General features: G+C 37.8%; 2 long non-coding RNA genes across 2 annotated transcripts in view; both read right to left on the bottom strand.

The window, feature by feature from the left end:
• The window catches only part of LOC112926595 (uncharacterized), a 92613-nt gene extending 72423 nt beyond the window's left edge, over positions 1–20190 (bottom strand). The window contains exon 1 of the long non-coding RNA XR_012002126.1: positions 20154–20190. This is a non-coding gene — a long non-coding RNA (uncharacterized lncRNA). The remainder of the gene's footprint in view (positions 1–20153) is intronic.
• LOC140599348 (uncharacterized) lies at positions 17961–18871 on the bottom strand. Its single transcript, XR_012002125.1, has 2 exons — positions 18733–18871; positions 17961–18076 (listed from the first exon to the last, which is right to left on the bottom strand). It is a non-coding gene; the product is annotated as an uncharacterized lncRNA (long non-coding RNA).
• Positions 20191–22642: the final 2452 nt, after the last annotated feature.

Genomic DNA, 22642 nt, shown 5'->3' with positions numbered 1-22642 from the left:
TTTGTAACCCACAACAATATTTAAAACCTTCCATATTCTACTTTCTTATTCTGCCAAAGCTGCTCCAAAGCCTGTTCTTCAAACCTCTGCAAATCCCCTCCTCATCCCTAGTCTGCCTGCTGAGTGGTTTCTTTCTACCTTCTTTCTCCCTCTCCCACCCCTTTTAGTTCTTTATTATGTATATTATGTAAAATTTATGTTCTCCCCAATTTGCTCTTAACTTGCATTCTCCATAACAAAGGAGGTTCTACCCTGCTTCTCCATCAGTCTGGATGAATGAGGAATCTCCCTCTCTTCTCTTAATCCTGGGTCACAAAACTCTAAGAACTAGAGTGGAAAAGGAGCACCTGGTTGGCTCAGTCAACTAAATGGCTGCCTTTGGCTCAGGTCATGATCCCAGGGTTCTGGAATCCAGCCCCACATCGGGCTCCCTGCTCAGCAGAGAACCTGCTTCTGCCTCTTCTTCTAATGTTCCCCCTGCTTGTGCTTGTTCCCTCTCTCTAATGAATAAATAAAATCTTAAAAAAAAAGAATAGAGGGGAGAAAAATTTTCCTAGAAGTTGAGAAGAAACTGGGGCACTTGTAGCTCAGTCAGTTAAGGGTCCAACTCTTGATTTCAGCTCAGGTCTTGATCTCAGGGTCGTGAGTTCAAGCCCTGCCTTGGAGTCCATGCTGGGTGTGGAGCCTACATTAAAAAAAAAAAAATGGACTCCATGCTGGGTGTGGAGCCTACATTAAAAACAAAAAACAAACAAACAAACAAAAAAAACTGGGAAGGACAAAATTCTCTCTAGAGAGCAAGGAGGGAAGAACACTCATAGTAATAAATCTTGTCTGCATCAGTCTCCAGGAGTTGTAAAGATTAAATGACCTAAAGTATAGTACCAGACATGTAAAAGAACTTCTGCACAAGTATGACCCTTTCCTCATTGCCAAATTCTTAATCCTAGCTATTCATTTGAACAGGTTCAGAATGAGCCTCCTCAAAATGTGCTGCTTTGGCATGTGGATTACTTTGAATTGAAGTCAACTTGGGCCCAAAAGACTCAGGAAGACCTTTTTCCCTCTTTTTTTTAAAAAAAGAAAGATCTTACTTTTTTATTCATAGATACAGAGAGAGGGGCAGAGACACAGACAGAGGGAGAAGCAGGCTCCACGCAGGAAGCCCGATGTGGGACTCGATCCCAGCTCTCCAGGATCACACCCCAGGCTACAGGCGGCGCCAAACCGCTGCGCCACTGGGGCTGCCCACCTTTTTCCCTCTTAAATGACTAAAAGATTGACTAAAAGATGTGAATAGGGCACCTGGTCCAGGAAGGGAACTATCAGCAGAGATAACTACATAGTATATGGGCTAGATATAGTAAAATGAGGGGAAGTTCAAAACCTAGAGATCAAATTCCTCTCTGAGCCCCATTGTCTCCGTTAATGCATGCCAGAACATTTGTTTACCAAACATTTATCCTTCCCATTTTCCTATACATTGTCTCCCTTCCCTTTAAAGTCTCAAACCCTTATGTCCTCCCTAGTGCAGGATGGCATATAAACCTCAACTATCTGACTACTTCTGAGTGTAATATTCAAATGGGTCTCCCCTATACATGTAATTAGTTTTTCTCCTATTAATCTGTCTTTTATCAATTTATCAACTAAACTACCTCTTGTAGTAGAGGAAAAAACTGTCCTTCCCTTCACATTCAATGAACATTTATTAAAAGCCTGTCTTGGGGGTGCCTGGGTGCCCCAGTCTCTTAAGTGTCTGCCTTTGGCTCAGGTCATGATCCCAGGGCCCTGGGATTGAGCCCTGCATCTGGTTCCCTGCTCAGCAGAGAGCCTGCTTCTCCCTCTCCTTCTGCCACTCCCCCTCCTTGTGCTCTCTCACTCTCTCTCTATATATATATCAAATAAAAAAAAAAAAATTTTTTTTAAAGCCTGTCTTGGGTGCTACAGGAGATATAAAGTGAATAAAGGATGATCTTTTAAGTGGAAAGTAAGAAATCAAGCCTGGTGATGGGAAGACCGGTTTGAAGACAGTAATTGGTCAAGCATACTTGCCAGGGACTTGATCTAGGGAATGAGAGACCCAATGATTAGAAGAGACATTGAATTAGTAGAATGGATTAAATTTAACTGAAGCTCCTGGCTGGCTCAGTCGGTAGAGTTTGTGACTCTTAATTTCAGGGTCATGAATTCAAGCCCTGTGTTGGGGGTAGAGTTTACTTAAAAACAAAACAAAACAAAAACCCTTGACTGATTTGAGGTACAGAGAGGAAAAGAAGACAGAGCTGAATTTCAGGTTTATAACCTGCTTTGAGAAGGAACTGGTAAGATACATGATAATGAGCTTGAAGAACCAGCAGAACCTTCACAATAGCCTGCAATAGAACATGTTGTTCTGAGAATAGTTAAGTCTATTCAACAAATTTCTACTGCCCCACTGTCCTAAGCAAGGAGGACTGAATAGGACATAGAAGTTATCAAAATGAGTCTTGTGCTGACCTGATTATGTGATAGACATGCAAATCTGTATTTTAGTTTTTTCATTTTTAAGATAAGAATGGGAACATTTACCCAGCTCCTAGAAGCACTGTGCAGCCACAGGAGACATTGGAGATACTTATGAGAAAGCTCTGAGACTTTTAGTAGGTCTTCAATCCTTTTTGGATTTTGCCTCTATAGATTGTTGTTACATTAGAATAAGTTGAGTCATAAGGAATTACTAATTTTCTGTCATGTTGACCTACAAAAATGGGCAATTTCCCATGGTTTGCTTGAACTATGCTGTGCAATGCAGAATACTTAAAAGAGGATTTTATGAAAATGGTCACATTGCTTTCCAAATCCGTTGGAGTAGCCATTGTTCCCAGAAGGCTATTTATCTAATTTTATCACTAAACTCAAAGAGAGAGATGGTTTAAGGCTTCATTTGCATTTGAACAAATATTATGATTATAACAGATGGTTTGCTATGATGAAAAAATATTTTTGTCTACTTTTTTTTTACATTTTTAATTATAACATTCATATTGCATTCTACAATTTACAAAGCATTTCTATCTATACTTTTTTTTAAAAGTCGTTTTTTTTAATTTTATTTATTTATTCATGAGAGACACAGAGAAAGAGAGAAAGGCAGAGACACAGGCAGAGGGAGAAGCAGGCTCCATGTAGGGAGCCTGATGTGGGACTCGATCCCGGGACTCCAGGATCACGCCCTGGGCTGAAGGCAGGCGCTAAACCTCTGAGCCACCCAGGGATCCCTATACTTTTTTTTTTTTGTATGAGAGAGTTGAGAGAGGAAGCAGAGAGAGCCTACTCCTCGCTGAGTGCAGACTCCAAGGCAAGGCTGGATCTCAGGACTCTGAGATCATGACCTGAACTGAAACCAAGAGTCAGATGCTTAACCTACTGAGATATTCAGGCACTCCTCTATCTATACTTTCTTACCTTAAATTCACAACTGTGCTGTGAGATACACAACACCAATCAAATTATACCCTTTTTATAGATGAGGAAACAGACTCAGAGGGAATTATTCATCTTGCAAGTTTTAAGTAGGAGATTTAAACCCAGGGCTAGACCACACAGACAAATTAGAAATAATGATAAATATATACATTATATATTTATATCTATGTATATACCTTACATAATGTTTTTATAAGAAGTTAGCTATTTTATGCTAAATCTTAATAAATAAATAAAAACTAAAAATAAATTTAAGGTGATTTATATCAAATATAAAACTTGTATAAAGCATATATGAACATATATTTTGACCTTTGTATTGAATACATTGTGAAATTTAAAATTAATTTACTTTTGTATAGGACGAGGGAAAAGAGGGCAGATATTGTTCTGAAATAACTTTTTTTTTTTTTTTTTTTTGGTGTTCCTATTTCCTGAAGTAACTTATTACCAGGCCTCATTCCTTTGTAACATATTTGTTCTTCTGAATGAGAAACTAACAAAGATGCTCTCCTTGACCAAATTTTAATTAGGCTCCTCTGAATCCTCTTCTCAACTAGGCCTTGACCTTTGGGCTTCTGTGTCTGTCTCTGCAACACCCAATTTTAGCAAGGATTCTGCTAAGTCAGTATAGAGAGAATCTCCCACCCTGAGATCTGATCACCCAGGCCTGCCTTCAGCAAGAATTGTATTAAGTTGGTTTAGCCAGAATCCCTCCTTACCCCTGCTATTTTTCCTCTTAGTTATTTTCTATCCACTGACCATGACTCAGCCCCCTACCTTTAAATCCCCAGTTGATCATGCTGTATTTGGAAATGTGCCCAATTCTACACTGAGGTCTCTTTTCCCCTACTGCAGTAGTTCCTGAATAAAGTCTGTTTATATTGACTAAACTACTGCCTGGCTTTAATTTCCTTTAACAAGACATTCAGGGCAGCCTCGGTGGCCCAGCAGTTTAGTGCCACCTTCGGCCTAGGGTATGATCCTGGGGACCCAGAATCGAGTCCCAGGTCAAGCTCCCTGCTTGGGGCCTGCTTCTCCCTCTGCCTGTGTCTCTGCCATTCTCTCTCTCTCTCTCTGTCTCTAATGAATAAATAAATAAAATCTGAAAAACAAAAAAAAGACATTCAGAGTGATGGTGATTTCTGGTTTTCCTATGGTCAGTTGAAAAGTGGAAAGTGCCACAAAGAGGCTTACAAGGAGTTTCCTGAATGTTTTTCAATTCAGAAGGATGAGCCCCTGAAGATTCTACCGTGTGATCATAAGGAGAAAGAAATAATCTTCACTGTCACTGTACAACCGTGGGTAAATCTCCATTCCCTTCTGACCCTCAGTTTTTTCATTATAGAAATAAGGAAGTTTGATGAGATCAACTGTGTTCAGACTTTTTGGTTTCAAATTTCCAAAGAAAAATTGGAGGTTGTAGAAGACAACAGGCACGGGATTACTAATTTTTTATATTGACAAATAAGAACTTTTGAAAAACTGACATATCACGGTATCACCATAATTTCATATAGTAAAGCTAAAAAAAAGTACATTGGATATAATCTGAGAATAGATTTCCCCCAAAAATGACAGTTGTGAAACTTGATCTGACATTTTCACTACAGACCAGAGAAAACTTTCTGGACTTGGCATGGGTGGAAATCAAGACACCAGAGGCCCTCCTATTTTCCCCTCATAGGTTTCAGAACATGCTACCCCAAAATATGGTTCTTGGGCATATTCAATATTTTAAGCTGAAAAAAACCTGAGAATCAGCAGGTACAGGAAAGACTCTCTGACCTCCTCAGTTTCCTTGAAGCAGGTCGTATGATCCTCTTGTGAGAGGCGCCCTCCCTACACTCAGAGGAAAGGAGCACCCTTGTTTCTTTTTTTTTTTTTTAAAGATTTTATTTATTTATTCATGAGAGACATAGAGACATAGGCAGATGGAGAAGTAGGCTCCTTGTAGGGAGCCTGATTCAGGACTCAATCCCAGGACCCCCGGGGGATCACATCATGAGCCAAAGGCTGACTGACTTTCTCTTTTTTTTTTTTTTTTTTATTTATGATAGTCACAGAGAGAGAGAGAGGTGCAGAGACACAGGCGGAGGAAGAAGCAGGCTCCATGCACCAGGAGCCCGATGTGGGATTCGATCCCGGGTCTTCAGGATTGCGCCCTGGGCCGAAGGCAGGCGCCAAACCGCTGCGCCACCCAGGGATCCCAGCACCCTTGTTTCTGAAGATTAAGGGATGTTGAGAGGAATCAAAATAGGCCTTGTGAAGTTCTTACAAGTTCACTACCCTTAGCTCATACCCTCTTGTTCTATCACAGTTTTCCATGGTTTTCTACTCTTCATCAGACCTAGTACAAATAAATCTCAGGCTTAATTGTGCTTCTTCGGGTCTTCATTTTCTTATGAAGGCTCCCATGTCATATGAAACCTACATTAAATAAATTTGACACTTTTCTTCTGTTAATCTGTCAGTTTAATATTTAGGTCCAGTCAAGGACTCTAAGAGGGTTGAGGAAAAGCTTTTCCTCCTCTACACTTTCTATTTCTTTATTACTAGGAGTCTAATGTATCCTGGCTAGATCTTTGAAAATAATACCATGAGCTGATCATCAATGAACAGATTAGGGTATTTTTGCCCAAAGCATTTCAACAACATCTAGGCATTGAGAAGTGCCAGCTTCAGAATTAGTATTAGGGACATCCTTAAGGAAGTCTAGGGCTTGTATATCCCAAGACTTCTACCATTCTCTGTGATTCAAACTCTGGAGTTTGCTATTATTTTTTCAAAAGAGTCCAGGCATAGGAATAAGTGTGTGCGTGTGTGTGTGTGTGTGTGTGTATGTGTGCGCCCGTGCGTGTAGTCTGAAATAAAAAGCATGAAAATAAAGTTTCTGTCAGGTGAAAAAACCACTTATTGGATTAATTTCTGCTTCCTCTCTCAGGAAACAAGAAATCTAAACCAGCCTCTATTTTAATCTGCATTAAAATCAGATTCCTGGTGCCCCAGGATCAGAATCTGCTTAGAAGCAAAAATCCTGCTGAGTCAGAGGCAAAAATTTAGGAAATAATTTGAATGTCACTCTCTTTAACTTGTTAATACTGTTCTTTAACTTAAGTTTTTGCTTTTAAAATTATTTTTAGGGGGATCTCTGGGTAGCTTAATGGTTTAGCGGCTGCCTTCGGCCCAGGGCATGAGCCTGGAGTCCTGGGATCGAGTCCTGCATTGGGCTCCCTGCATGGAACCTGCTTCTCCCTCTGGTTATGTCTCTGCCTCTCTCTCTCTGTGTCTCTCATAAATAAATAAAGTCTTTAAAAAAATAAAACTGATGTTTATAATTATGTGTTTATTGAAGAAAATTTTGAAAAGCATAAAATAAAATAAAAATAACTTAGAATCCCATTACCTAGAAGAAACACCCATAAATATTTTAGAGGATATTCCTCCATTCTTTTTCTATGAATATGCATATACTTTTAAAGTTTGGGATCAGACTTTATCTACTATTTTTAGTGTTCTTTTTATACTTATAACATTTTGTGAGAAAAATGAGTTTTTGTAATCATTAGTATAAGTGTATCCTATGAATATACTTAAACCTTCTCTTGACTTTCATTGTTTCAATTTTTCAATATTATATAAAAAGCTGTTCTGAACATTCCTGTTCATCTTTATTCATGCACCTATTTCTTTCCCTAGAATAAATGCCACTGGAAAAATAATGGATAGAGGATATGTATACTTAAACAAATTTTGATACAAATTGCTCAGCAAAAAGGGCATTCCCACAAATAATGTTAAAAAGTTCCCATTTGTGGGTGCCTGGCTAGCTTAGTCAGAAGATCATGGGACTCAATTTTAGGGTCTTGGGTTTGAGCCCAAAGTTGGCAGTAAATATTACTAAAATAAATAAATTTATTTTTTTAAAAAAACCTTATTTCATTGCATTTAGTCAGTGCTGAGTATTTTCATTATTCTAAATCTTGAGTAATTTGATGGCAGAACAATAGTATATCATTGTTTTCACTTGCATTTCTTTCATTAATAGTAGATTTAAACATTTTTTCATGTTTGCAGGTCATTTCAATTTGCTTGTTCTTTACCTTTAACATGTTTTTGTGTAAGGAAGTTTTACATTTTTATGTAGTCAAAGCTATTATTTTATCCCTTTTTTTGCCTTTATTGTTCTTTGTCTTTTTTTTTTTTTTTTGCTTAGGAAAACTCTACCTGGCATCAGATTCATATTCATCTATAATTTCTTCTAACTACACATATGATTTCTGTTTTTGAACAGTGTCTAGAATTTCCCTTATAAGGATAAATAAAGTGGGAAAACTGCTTTAACCTAACGTTAGTGTTTCTTCAATCAGATATTGGTTACTGGTCTAAAATTCCTTGGGGCACCAGAGTGGTCAGTCAGTTAGGCCTCTGCCTTCAGCTCAGGTCATGATCCTGGGATCAAGCGCCTCATCGGACTCCCTGCTCAGTGGGGACTCTGCTTCTCCCTCTCTCTGCTCCTCCCCTTGCTTGTGCTCTCTCTCTCAAATAAATAAAATAAAATAAAAAAGAAATCCCTTAACTACTAAATTATTACTATCTTATTTATTCATAGTTTCTCTTCATAAATATTGAGATCAGTTTGATATTATTTTGTATTGCAGAGACAGAACTTACTCAAAATGTAGATCACCAAATAAACAAAAAGATACCTTGCGGGTTGCCTGGATGGCATAGTCTGTGAAGCGTCCAACTCTTGGTTTCACCTTGGGTTGTGATCTAATGGTGGTGAGATCAAGCCCGAAGCTGGGCTCTGCACTCAGTGCAGAGTCTGCTTGAGATGTTCTCTTCCTTTCCCTCTGCCTATCCGGCTTGTGTTCTCTGTCTAAAATGGGTGAATAAATCTTAAAAAAACAAAAAGCAAAAAACCCCTTGGATGTGCTATTTTATTTTTTTAAGTTTATTTATTTATTTGACAGCACAAGCAGGGGGAGCAGGAAAGGGAGAGAGAGAAGCAGGCAACCCACTGGGCAGGGAGTACAACTCAGGGCTTGATCCCAGGACCCCGGGACCACGACCCAAGCTGAAGGCAGACCCTTAACTGACTAAGTCACCCAGGTGCCCTTATGGCTATGCTATTTTAATTCAAGATGTTATTTTAATAGCCTCCATAAAATGTAAAATATACATATAATTTATTAATTGGTTTTCTTATTCATATTGTTACTCTTATTCTTATTACTAAAATTCTTAGTATATTTACAGCCTATTTGATATTCACCAACTAGTTCATTTTTTCTGGGTTAAGTATTATGTTCAAGTTTCAAGAAAGTCTAGAAACATATTAATATTGAGGGATCCCTGGGTGGCGCAGCGGTTTGGCGCCTGCCTTTGGCCCAGGGCGTGATCCTGGAGACCCGGGATCGAATCCCACGTCGGGCTCCCGGTGCATGGAGCCTGCTTCTCCCTCTGCCTGTGTCTCTGCCTCTCTCTCTCTCTCTGTCTCTCTGACTATCATAAATAAAGAAAAATTAAAAAAAAATTGAAATGTGTAATATTCCTAATTATCATTGCTGGGTTCTTAAATATGGCAAATTTCTGATAACATAGAAAAATGAAATAAAAAAGTGAGAGAAACTTTGTCAAATATCATGCAGTTTCAGTAATAACTATTTTAGTCATGATCGTTTTCACAGAGCAATTGATTTTCAGCCAGAGGGTTCCTTCACTGTTCCAGACTGCAAACATGTATTAAATAGGATCTCAAGTTCAATTCTCAGATGGGGCTTGCTTAGCAACCTCCCAAGCAATATTAATTGAAAATGAATGTGAAGAATGTCCATGTCTCTCAGGTTACTTCTAATGTTTCTTTCCAGACTCTACTTGGCTTTCTACTTCTACCTTTATTCTATTTTTCCAAGTTTTGTCTTTTAGCTTTTCAACAATTAATTTCTGTGCACTTCTTTTCCTTGTTAAGTACCTCCAGATTTGGTGAGATCATAAGGATTCCTGCTTCAAAGATGATTATAAAGCAGAACTAGTGCTATGCAGGCTAATGGTTGCACAAAACAATTCTGAGTATCAAGGTCACAGACAAAGGGCACTACTCCAAACGGAGAAGAAAACAGAGTGTGCTTGGCACAGACTGTTACTGAACCCTGGTCTTTGCTTCAGGCAAATGCCTTCACCTGCATTTCATTCTTGCTCTTGGTCAGAGTCAATGAAAATCTGCTAATTTGATGCAAATAATTAAGGTGGTCTCTAGACCTCACCTGAAGTATAATTTCTTCCAATGGTATTAAGATTTCAAAATAATAAAGAACTGGGATTTTCAATTGTCCCATCTAAGTACTAACCAGACCCGCCTCTGCTTAGCTTCTGGTGCTATAGCCCTAGATAGGGTTTTTTCATTCTTGTCTAGCAAAATCTGTCACAATGGGTCCCACAGAAAGGATCACTAAGTGAATATTCAACCTTACCTTTCAGTGCTAACCAAATAGAAACATACTAGAAAATATGAGAATATTTACTCTATCACTTTTCTTAGGTTGCTGCCCCTGCGCCAGGGTGGTGCTTCTCAAGTGTAGGGTATGTATGGAAAGTCATCTGAGGTGCTTATTAAACTGTAGCCTCCTGGGCCCCAAATCCAGAGATTATGATTTGGCAGGTTTCAAATGAAGGACTCTGAACTTACCAAGTATCTTAAACCAATCCTGATGCAAGTGATCAGAAACACTAGTTTGGGGCTTTTACTATTGACTTGAAAGCTAATCACCCTTATGTTTTTGTTTTTGTTTTTATTATTGGCCAATTAGCCAATTTTTAAATTTAGTTTCTCCATTTTCAAAACTGACAAGTAAAACCTGACCCATCTGATTCGTTGGGGCTAGGTAGACATGATTTATATCGACAATTGAACATGATTATATTGGCATTTATCCCACAAGAGAGACACCAATAGGCTGAACAAAAAGAACTGCCTATTTTAAATGAATGAATAATTAAAATAACAATAACATGCAAATAAGAAACCAAAATCAAACTAGAGAATGGAGAAATGCCCAAAAGGAGGGAGGGTAACCCTCCTATAAGTAAACCAAAATCATCTCTGTACTAGAAGAGTTCTCAGTCCTAACCCTCAATATCCTCATACAGCAGAAAACTGTCACAGACTGCACCTCCTTATGAGGCAAATTTTTCTCTGGTGTGTGGGCCCGCCCTGCCTACTTGGGTGTGTTAAGCCTGATAATTTCTGAAGGAAAAATGTAAGCAAGTGCATTCTACCAACATCAGAGGCTAGTCCTAATAAGAATAAATAAAACACACTTACTTTAATTATTAAATTCTGCTAGAAAGAATCTACTCTAAGGGAAAATATAAAATATTTTTAAATTAACAAAACATTTTGACTTTTGGTTATTTCTATAGGGGAGAAGAGAGGACGATGCAACCAGAGAGAAGCACACAGGCAGGTTTCTACATTACAGACAATGTTTTATTTCTTAAGTTGGAAGTGGATGCTAAGCTGTTCATTTTATTTTATTTTTTTTAATTTTTTTATTTATGATAGTCACACAGAGAGAGAGAGAGGCAGAGACATAGGCAGAGGGAGAAGCAGGCTCCATGCACCGGGAGCCTGATGTGGGATTCGATCCCGGGTCTCCAGGATCGCGCCCTGGGCCAAAGGCAGGCGCCAAACCTCTGCGCCACCCAGGGATCCCTGTTCATTTTATTATTAATCTTTATGTTGTTCATATATGCTGTATACAAGTTTTATATTTGATATAAATCACCTTAAATTTATTTTTAGTTTTTATTTATTTATTAAGATTTTTTTAAATCTAAATTCAGTTAGCCAACATGTAGTACATCATGAGTTTCAGAGGTAGAGTTCAGTAAACATTTTGTTTTTTTATGTAATCTCTACACTCAATATGGGGCTTGATCTCACAACCTCAAGATCAAGAGTCACATGTTCTACTGACTGAGCCAGCCGGGTGCCCCTAATCACCTTTAATTTTTTTTAATATTTTATTTATTTATTCACGAGAGAGAGAGAGAGATAGAGAGAGAGAGGCAGAGACACAGGCAGAGGGAGAAGCAGGCTCCATGCAGTGAGCTTGATTTGGGACTCGACCCGGGTCTCCAGGATCACATCCTGGGCGGAAGGTGGCGCTAAACCGCTGAGCCACCCGGGCTGCCCTCACCTTTAATTTTTAAACATTTTTTAAAATATTTTATTTATTCATGAGAGACAGAGAGACGCAGAGACACAGGCAGAGTGATAAGCAGGCTCCATGCAGGGAGCCTGACATGGGACTCGATCCCGGATCTCCAGGAGCCGAAGGCAGCACTAAACCGCTGAGCCACCTGGGATGCCCAATTTTTAAACATTTTATACTGAAAAGCTATATTTTTAACACTTCAGTGTTATTTATAACAGCATAAATTGGTTCAACCATATTCTGAATGGAATATTGTTCAGTTGTTTAAAATGGTTGTGTAGCACTATGGGGAAAAAAAAACCCTTATGATAAGTTACCAAAAAATTATGTGACAAAATCCTGTCACTGGAAGACTACAACCATGTAAAACAGTTCAAACAGTAAGACAGTATGCTACTATGATATCGTGATCATTTTTAGCAAAAGGGAGTATGAGTGTGTTCCCCTTGCTTTGTTTCTCTAATGTTCTTTAGTGTGGTATGTTGTTACTAATAATTAAACTTTTTATTACAAAAAGAAAAAGATTTCTCCAGAAAGCATTATTTGGTTCTATTGTAAAGTAATGTGACCAGAAATCGTATTGGCTTCTAAGGTTTTATACAGGAGAAAGTTTTCATGTAAAACAATAAAACTAAGAAAACAAAATCTTTCTCTCAGGTGTTTCTCAGGAGCTTCTCAGCCACTGTACCTCAGAGAACAAATGCCTTATGCTAAGATTCAATGGTCTGCCAAGAACTGAGTTTCCCTCCTTTTGGATCCTGTCATTGGCCAGCCTGCCTTTCCATCACCAACGACCTCTAGTATCTTGGTCACACACACCTCACAGCAAGAAGCTGACTAATCCTAATGCTGGGGTGGCTTATTAGGCAACCTTTCACACAGTGCCCATTGCTACTCATTGCACAATATATTTGCCTGGGAATGATAAACACCATGGTTTACATTTGACTCCAGTCACCCTGTCAGTGCCAGCAGCTTAAATGTGTAAACATCACCCAGTGCCTTTAGAAAGACGCTGACATTATGTTCCAAGCTCCTTGGTGTTATGTAACATGAGAGAAGGGGGGCGGGGAGCCTATGAGTAAGAAGTCAGAAGCAAATGAGGATATCAATCACTCTGCTCTATTTCGGAAAGAAATGAAAAGCTGCCCACTTACTCATTATAGCTCCAAATAAACTTACTTTTTTTTTTTTTTTAAAGATTTTATTTATTTATTTTACAGAGAGAAAGAGAGAGAGCATGCACAGCAGAGGGAGGAGCAGGCAGAGGGAGAGAGAAGCAGGTTCCCCGATGAGCAGGGAGCCAGATTCTGGGCTCAATCCTAGGACCCTGGGATCATGACCACCAGAGCTGAAGGCGGAGGCTTAACTGTCTGAGCCACCCAGGAGCCCCCAAAAAACTTATTCTTAGGATTTATAATTTAAAAACTAGAACAAGCAAACAAATCAACACCACTCTAAATATATTTGTATTAATCCCTCAATAAGAAATAAGCACATCACTGGGCAAGAACATTGTTTCAGTGACTAAAATAGGTCAATGGGGAAAAGCAATTGTTCTATTATTAAAAATTCTGTTATAATTTCATCAATGTTATAATACAGAATGTGTTTGACTGAGGAAACCACTATGAAAAGAAGGTTCTATGTTTTGTTTATTGAGACTGCAAGTTGCCTATTTTTAAAAAACCCTGCAGCCATGCCCAGGTTAAGGGGAAAGAGGGGGGAAAAAAACCAACACAATCCTAAAGGAGAAGAGAATAAGGATTTCAATTGTGATTTGTTCTTAGAATATTCTCTTGCCTAGGTTGTAAATCTGTTGGAATATATAACATATATAGTTTGGTCCATTTTCTGAAGCTAGAGTAGTTATTTTTAGAGTTTTCCATCTCCCCCGTGTATGCAGTGTGACAGTAACGCTAATAGAAAAGCCATGTGCAAATTTTATTTGTGGATAAGATTCCAGACCACTAATGAAAGGACACAGGGGGGCAGCCCCGGTGGCGCAGCAGTTTAGTGCCGCCTGGAGTCCGGGATGTGATCCTGGAGACCTGGGATCGAGTCCCACATCGGGCTCCCTGCATGGGGCCTGCTTCTCCCTCTGCCTGTGTCTCTGCCTCTCTCTCTCTCTCTCTCTCTCTCTCTCGCTCTGTGTCTCTCATGAATAAAAAGAAAAATATAATTTATAATAACCAACAGAACTAATTAAAAAAAAAGGATATGCTTCTTGTAAAAAAAAAAAAAAAGGGACACAGGGTTCTTTAGCTAAAGGAAACTATCCACATAGAGCTTCTTCAGAATGTAAAAGAGCAAAAAAAAAAAAAAAAAAGAAAAGAAAAGAAAAAAAATATATATATTAGGGGGGTTACAGAGAGTATGTTTTTTAGTGTAAGAAAGTAAGGCAAAGGCTCACCACCCTATATATTATAAAGTAGGATCATATGGAAAATCATGCAATGGTTAGCAAGATTCTAGACTAGTCAATCTAGCCACATTTCTTCAAGATTGAGAAGGACAAAGGAAATTCCTTAGAAAGAGTATTTTTGTATAATAGGTCTGAATCATACCAGTCATAATTATCTGATCATCTACTTTAACTTGCTCTTTCATTAATATTTAGGAATTACCATGGTCAGAACCTCATCAACCAACAACACCTGAGTATAGAAGGTATTTCCAACTTGGACTTGTTTCCAACAGGAGCAAAAGGCCAAATTCACTTTCTGTTTAATGAATCACCAACAATTACCTTATTGTTCTTATCTCTCTCTGCTAAAACTCAATCCTTCAATGTTTACAATGAAGAATCCCACTTTTGGCCCCCTGGAAACAGGAATAATTATTTTCAACCTCATTTTATCACAGTTATTATTTTTTTAATGGGGCTATGGAAAATGGCCAAGATAGATTTTATGAGGCATTGGAATGCATACTATAAATGATGATAAATCTATCCTTTGAAACTAATACCTGGCCTGTTCAAAATCACTTCCAAGGTGAATATAATTGTTTTCTTTCCTAAAAACAAAACAAAAAAATGATACAAAGAATAGACCTCACACCCAGGGGAATAGGAGACTAAGACAACATTCCTTTTTTTTTTTCTTTTTCAGACTTATTTCAAATAGCTGGCTGATTCAGGTATTCCTGATCCTTATGCTAGACTTGACTTGATTTTTACTGATCTGTTCTATTGCTTTTTTACTTTCTATATCATTTATCTCTGCTCTAATCTTTATCATTTCTTTTCTTCTGCTGATTTTGGTGGTGGTGGGGGGGGGGGTGTTGTTCTTTGTCTAGCTCCTTTAGGTGTAAGGTTAGGTTGTTTACTTGAGATTTTTCTTACAGGTAAACTTGTAATACTATAAACTTCCCTCTAAAAACAGATTTTGCTGTGTGCCAAAGGTTTTGAATCATTGTGAGCTGTGACTCACAATTTTTTTAAAAAATATTTTATTTATTTGAGAAAGAGAGACAGAGAGCATGAGAGAGAGAGAGAGAGAGAACATGAGCAGGGGAGGAGTGTCAGAGGGAGAGAGAGAAGCAGACTTCCCACCAAGCAGGGTGCCTAATGCAGGGCTCTATCCCAAGACCCTGAGGTCGTGACCTGAGCTGAAGGCAGATGCTTAACTGAGCCACCCAGCCGCACTTAGGACCAGATTTTAAAAATAAAATCTTGAGGAATCTTGAGGAATCTTTTACTTGAGGAATGGGTATTTATGATATTGTGGAGGTATTCATGAAATCATTTTTTTAGTTATATTTTCTTCATGGAAATACAACTAGAAGGCAACCCGCAAGTTGAAGAATCTTTTATGGTTTTTTTAAATTTATTTTTAGAGGTTTATTTATTTATTTTAGAGAGAAAGAGCTAGCAAGAGTGGGGGGAAGGGGAGAGGGAGAGAATCTCCAGCGTGTTCAATCCCACAGCCCATGAGATCATGACCCAAGCCAAAAACAAGAGTCAGATGCTCAACTGATTGAGCCACCCAGGAATCCCTGAAGATTAAAAAAAAAAAAACATATTGCAAATATAAATAGGACATCTGAGGCAGCTTTTATAAATTTTTATTTATTCTCAGTCATTGTATTTCCATTGCTAGAATATTAGTGTATAATTTTGTAAAGGTTTTGACCTTTTTTCTAGATATCAGCTGCTAGACTAGAATTACAAGAGAATTTCTCTCATCTGTGGTAGGACCCGTAGTGGGAGAGTGGATACATTTTATTTACTTATTTATTTATTTATAAAAGATTTTATTATTTATTTGACAGAGAGAGCACAGAGGGAGAGTGGGAGCAGACTCCCTGCTGAGCAGAGAGCCTGATGCAGGGCTTGATTACCAGGACTCTGAGATTACAACCTGAACTTAAGCAGACACTTTACTGAGCCCCCCAGTTGCCCCTATTTATTTATTTTTTTAAGTAGGTTGCATGCTCAATGTGGTGCTTGAACTCATAACCCTTGTTTTTAGTGTATGTGCTGCCAAAGCGAGCACTTGAACTCATAACCCTGAGATCAAGAGTCTCATGCTCTACTGACTGAACCAGAAAGGTACCCCAAGAATGGATACATTTTAAATTACCAGTCAAATACTGCCAGATGCTATCTGATTCAAGGGGACACATGTACCCCAACGTTTATAGCAGCAATATTCACAATAGCTAAACTATGGAAAGAGCCCAGATGTCCATCAACAGATGAATGGATAAAGAAATTGTGATACACACACATACACACACAGTGGAATATTACTCAGCTGTCAAAAAATGAAATCTTGCCATTTGCAATGACATGAATGAAATTAAAGAGTATTATGCTAAGTAAAATAAGTCAATCAGAGAAAGACAATTATCTATGATCCTACTTGTATGTGTTATTTAAGAAACTAAACAGGATCATAGGGGAAGAGGGAAAACTAAAACAAGACAAAATCAGAGGGAGACAAACCATAATAGATTCTTAACATAGGAATCAAACTGAGGGTTGCAGAAAGGGAAGGGGGTAAGGGCATGGGGTAATAGTGTGATGGACATTAAGGAGGGCACATGATGTAGTAAGCACTGGGTTTATATAAGACTGATGAATCACTGAACTCTACCTCTGAAACTAATAATAATACATTATATGTTAATTAATTAAATTTAAATAATAAAGACCTCAAAAACATTTTAGTAAATGAACGTTTTTTACCAAAAACATTTAGTAAAAGAAACAACAAAGGAGTTAAAACAGTATGCCAGAAAATAAGTAGCATAAAAGAAAGCAATAATGGAGAAATAGCGGAACAAAACAGACCTAAGACAGAAAATAAATGGCAAATGTAAAAACTATGTTATTGATGATTACATTAATTATAAATGGACTAACTGCTCCAATCAAAAGGCAGAGATGTGCAGAATGGATGAAAAAAATGATCCAGCTGTATGCTCTCTACAAAAGACGAACCGTGGATTCAAAGCCACAAATAACCTGAGAGGAAAAGAATGGGAAAATATACAAACAGACCCCCAAAGGGAGCTAGAGTGCTTATACTAATATGAGAAAATAGATTTTAAGACAAAAATTGTTACTAAGAGCCAGAAAAGGATACATTATAATAATAGGGTTACTCTATCATGAAGATATAATAACTATAAATACATATGCACCTAAAAATAGAGCCCTGAAGTAAAAAGTAATAATGGAGAAATAGGCAATTCAACCATAATAAAGACTTCATTATTCTACTTTCAAGAATAGCTACAGCAACCAGATTCCTTAGCAAAGAAACAAAGGCTTGAACACTATTATAAACCAATTAGACCTACTAGACATTCAACAAAAGCAGAATGCACATTCTTCTCATGTACACAAGGAAAGTCTCCATGATTTAACAAAAAAAAAGCACAAAACTTATATACTGAAAGCTATAAAATATCATTGATAGATTAAGAAAAAGTAAATAAATGGAAAGACATCCCATGCTTATAAATTGGGAGACTTATTATTAAAATGGCAATACAGGCCAAATTGATGTAAACACTCAATGCAATCCCTATCAAAATCAGAGCTGGTTTCGTTGTTGTTTTTTGTTTGCTTTTGCAACTGACAAGGTGATCTTAAATTCATATAGAAATGCAAGGAATCTAGAATAGCTAAAATGATCTTGAAAAAGAAAAAAGTTGGAGGACTCACACTTCCTGATTTCAAAACATACTACAAAGCTACAGTAATCAAGCGAGGGTAGTATTGGAATAAGGATAGGAATTGAGATCAATGAAACAGAATTGACAGTCCAGATAAACTTTATTTTTATGGTCAGTTGATTTTCAACAAGGGTGCCAACAAATTTATGGGAGAAGAACAGTCTTTACAAAAATGATGCTAAGACAACTGGATATCCCTGTACCAAAAAGAGAAAACAAAAGTTTGATTTGTAGTTCACAATACATATGAAAATGAACTTAAAGTGGATCATAAACCTTAATGTAAGAGCTTAAACAAACTCTTAGATGAAACCATAAGTGTAAATCTCCATGATCCTGGATTAGATAATGGTTTATTAGGTACTGAAACTACCTGTGACAAAATAAAAAATAAATTGGACTTCACAAAAATTTTAAAATTTTGTGCTTTAAAGGACACCATTAAGAAATTGAAAAAGCAACCCAAGGAATGGGGAGAAAATATTTGCAAATTATTTATCTGACAAGGAACTTTCATCCAGAATATACAAAGAACCCTTACAACTCAGCAATGAAAAAATAACCCAATTTAAAAATGGGTAAGGGTAAGGGATTTTGATAGACATTTCTTCAAAGGAGATATATGAACAGCCAATAAACACACTAAAGATGCTCAACATTTATGTAGGAAACAGGCAGAAGGAAATGTAGATAAAATTAAATCTCCTCATAACCTGCAGCCCATTGACAAATACTTGTCACATTCCCACATTAATAATACATATAGTCTGCAGGGACTCTCAAGCCTTGGCATTTGCTTAGTAAGTCAAACAATATTCCATGGGCTCCAAGTTTATATTAAATTCTAATTTACCTTGTTAGGTCTTTTTTTTTTATGATCAATTGCTCCTCACAATCCTGAGGCAGCAGGGAGCAGCAGGCAGCAGCAACAGCAGCTCTTCTGTCCATAGGTCCTGTCCTTGTGCTTAAAAAAACGCACCATTTTGGAATGAAGATGTCTCAAGAATTCTTTCTTGGCCAGCTATGGACCCAACCAACACAACAACATTCAAAAAAAAAAAAAAGAAAAAGAAAGAAACCCAACATCAAACATCATTAGTTAATAAATCAAAATCAAATAAAAATGTAATACTACTTCACAACTACTAGTAAAAAAAAAAAAAGACAGATAATAACAGGTGTAGAATCCTCATACACAGTTGGTGGGGATGTAAAATGTACTACTGCTTTGGAAAACATTTGAGAGTTCTTCTCAAAGCTAAACAATATAGCTTAACAGTTCCATTCCTAAGTATATTACCCAAGAGAATTGAAAACATGTCTATATACCCAAGGTATTGTACATGAATATTCATAGCAGCATTATTTATAATAGCCAAATGTTCATGAACTGATGGGTAGAATAAGAAAATGTGTTAAATTCATGCAATGGATTATTACTCAGCCATAAAAAGGAATGAAAGCCATAAAAAGGAATGAATATACATGCTATATGGATGAACCTTGAATGCCTAATGCTGAATGGAAGAAACCAGATATAAAAGGACACATAGGGATCCCTGGGTGGTGCAGCGGTTTGGCGCCTGCCTTTGGCCCAGGGCGCGATCCTGGAGACCCGGGATCGAATCCCACATCGGGCTCCCGGTGCATGGAGCCTGCTTCTCCCTCTGCCTGTGTCTCTGCTTCTCTCTCTCTCTCTCTCTCTCTATCATAAATAAATAAAAATTAAAAAAAATTAAAAAATAAATAAAAGAATAAAAGGACACATATTGTATGATAATATCTACATGAAATATCCAGAGTAGGCAAATCTGTAGAGATACAAAGTAGATTAATGGTTTCCAGGTACTAGGTCTTGGAGAAAATGTAATACTAATAACTACTAATGGGTATGGGGTTTCCTTTTTAGGGTGATGAAAATGTTCCAGAATCAGATAGTCATAAATATGTATATATATGCACACATAAAAAATATATGATATACACGTCAGAAAACTGAATATAAACCTAAAGAAAGTGAATAATAAAAAACCTTGAAATCATACAGTCATGATGATTGTCAAAGAAATACTAGTATAGATATCATTTCCTTGAAAACTTGGTGGTTAATTTCCGTGGTCAAGAAACTCACTGCTTTAATCTCTGTCAACATATCCACATTCCCACATTAATAATACATATATATAGTCTGCAGGGACTCTCAAGCCTTGGCATTTGCTTAGTAAGTCAAACAATATTCCATGGGCTCCAAGTTTATATTAAATTCTAATTTACCTTGTTAGGTCTTTTTTTTTTTTATTTTTTATTTTTTTATTTATTTATGGTAGTCGCACAGAGAGAGAGAGAGAGGCAGAGACACAGGCAGAGGGAGACGCAGGCTCCATGAACGGGGAGCCCAATGTGGGATTTGATCCCGGGTCTCCAGGATCGCGCCCTGGGCCAAAGGCAGGCGCCAAACTGCTGCACCACCCAGGGATACCCCCTTGTTAGGTCTTCTAAACAAGGATTCAGATACTTATGGCAAATGACCTCCGGGAAAGTATAAGATAATACTGGTTTTGAACCACCTAGATGGATTTTTCTCCAAAGGAGCTTCACTTGAATAACTACTCACCTCTTTAACTCTGTTATCATAGACACTGATCTCTGAGAGTAGAATTTTAATCCTCAGGGCTGAAGAAAACCAGCTAGTTTTCCTGGCTTGGGTAATTAAAGTCTAGCCCTAAGATTCTTTAGTTAGCTGATAAAAGGGATAAAAAAAAACAAAACAAAAAACTTTGTCAATCGCACAAGAGTTTGGATAGTGATAGGTAGATGAATTTTGGATTTTGGTAATGTAAGAAGTCCAAGAAAAAGGCTTAAGACTTGTTTAATGTCATACTAACTTTATAGTGTTTAATAATATGATCATAATTTGTGGGGCACCAATGTGGCTCAGTTGGTTAAGTGGCTGACTTTTTTTTTTTTAAGATTTATTTATTTATTATATATATATAGAGAGAGAGAGAGAAAGAGAGAGGCAGAGACACAGGCAGAGGGAGACGCAGGCTCCATGCTGGGAGCTGGACTTGATCCTGGGACTCCAGGATCACAACCCACGCCGAAGGCAGGCTCTAAACCGCTGAGCCACCCAGAGATCCCTGCCACTAAAGTTTCTAAGTCTAGGGCTTTCTATGGGTTTGTTGGTGGGCTATTGTAATCTGATTAACCCTCTATGAGCCTATCACCCAATTAGGTTTTTGTCATCTACCTATCACGTGGGAAAGGATGGAGGTCTCCTTCCCCGGTGATATAAAATTCTTTCATCACAATCCTCATGGCTGAAGGAAAGCAGCCATGGAAAACATTAATATTAACATTAACAATAAGGGTGGTTTCCTCTTAGGGCTAGGGGCCCCTTATCCCTGCCTGCCTTTCTTCCAACTATCTTTCATTAATACTAGCACAGAAATAGACACAAAGATCAATATAACAGGATAGAAAACCCAGAAACAAAACCATGATTATACGGTCACTTAATCTTTGACAAAAGAGGCTAGAATTTGCAATGGGAAAGATGGTGTCTTCAACAAATGATGCTGGGAAAACTGGACATCTACATGCAAAAGGATGAAACCCCATGACTTTTTTACACCATACACAAATATAAGCGCCCCCCCCCCCCCCCCAAAATGGGATGCCTGGGTGGCTCAGTGTTTATGGGATGCCTGGGTGGCTCAGTGTTTAAGCATCTGCCTTTAGCTCAGGGCATGATCCTGGAGTCCCAGGATCAAGTCCCACATTGGGCTCCCTGCATGGAGTATGCTTCTCTCTCTGCCTATATCTCTGCCTCTCTCTTTATGTGTCTCTCATGAAGAAATAAATAAAATCTTAAAAAAAAAAAACCAAAATGAATTAGAGACCTAAGTGTGAGACCTGAAACCATAAAAATCCTAGAAGAGAATACAGGCATGAATTTCTCTGACATTGGCCATACTAACATTTTTCTAGATATGTATCCTGAGGCAAGGGAAATAAAAGCTAAAATAAGCTATTGGGATTACATCAAAATAAAAAGCTTCTGCACAGCAAAGGAAATAATCAGCTAAATTAAAAGACAACCTACTTAATGGGAGAAGATATTTGCAAATGACATCCAATAAAGGGTTAGTATCCAAAATATATAAAGAACTTAGGTAGCTCAATGCTAAAACTACAAATAATCCAATTAAAAAACAGGCAGAAGGTATGAACAGACATATCTTGAAAAGACATCCAGATGGCCAGTAGACATGAAAAGATGCTCAATGTCACTCATCAATGAGGGAAAGCAAATCAATTACGGTGAGGTATCACCTCACACCTGTCAGAATGGCAAAAATAAAAAACAAGAAACAACAAGTCTTATCAAGAATGTCGAGGAAAAGGGAGTGCTAAGTGGTTTAATTGGTTAAGCCTCTGCCTTTTGCTCAGGTCATGATCTCAGGGTCCTGGGATTGAGCCCTGCACTGGGCTCCCTGCTCAGCAGGAAGTCTGCTTCTCCCTCTCCCTCTGCCCCTCCCCACCCCACTTGTGCCCTCTCTGTCTCTCTCAAATAAATAAATAAAATATTTTTTTAAAAAAGAACGTGGAGTAAAAGGAACCCTCTTACACTGTTGGTGGGCATGCAAACTAGTACAGCCACTGTGGAAAACAGTATGGAGGTTCCTCAAAAAATAAAAAATAGGACAATCTTACAATCCAGTAATCACACTACTGGGTATTTACCCAATGAATACAAAAAC

The sequence above is a fragment of the Vulpes vulpes genome, chromosome 6, assembly GCF_048418805.1.
Source record: "Vulpes vulpes isolate BD-2025 chromosome 6, VulVul3, whole genome shotgun sequence".
Taxonomy (NCBI): Eukaryota; Metazoa; Chordata; class Mammalia; order Carnivora; family Canidae; genus Vulpes; species Vulpes vulpes.
This window is presented reverse-complemented; position numbering and strand designations above follow the sequence as displayed.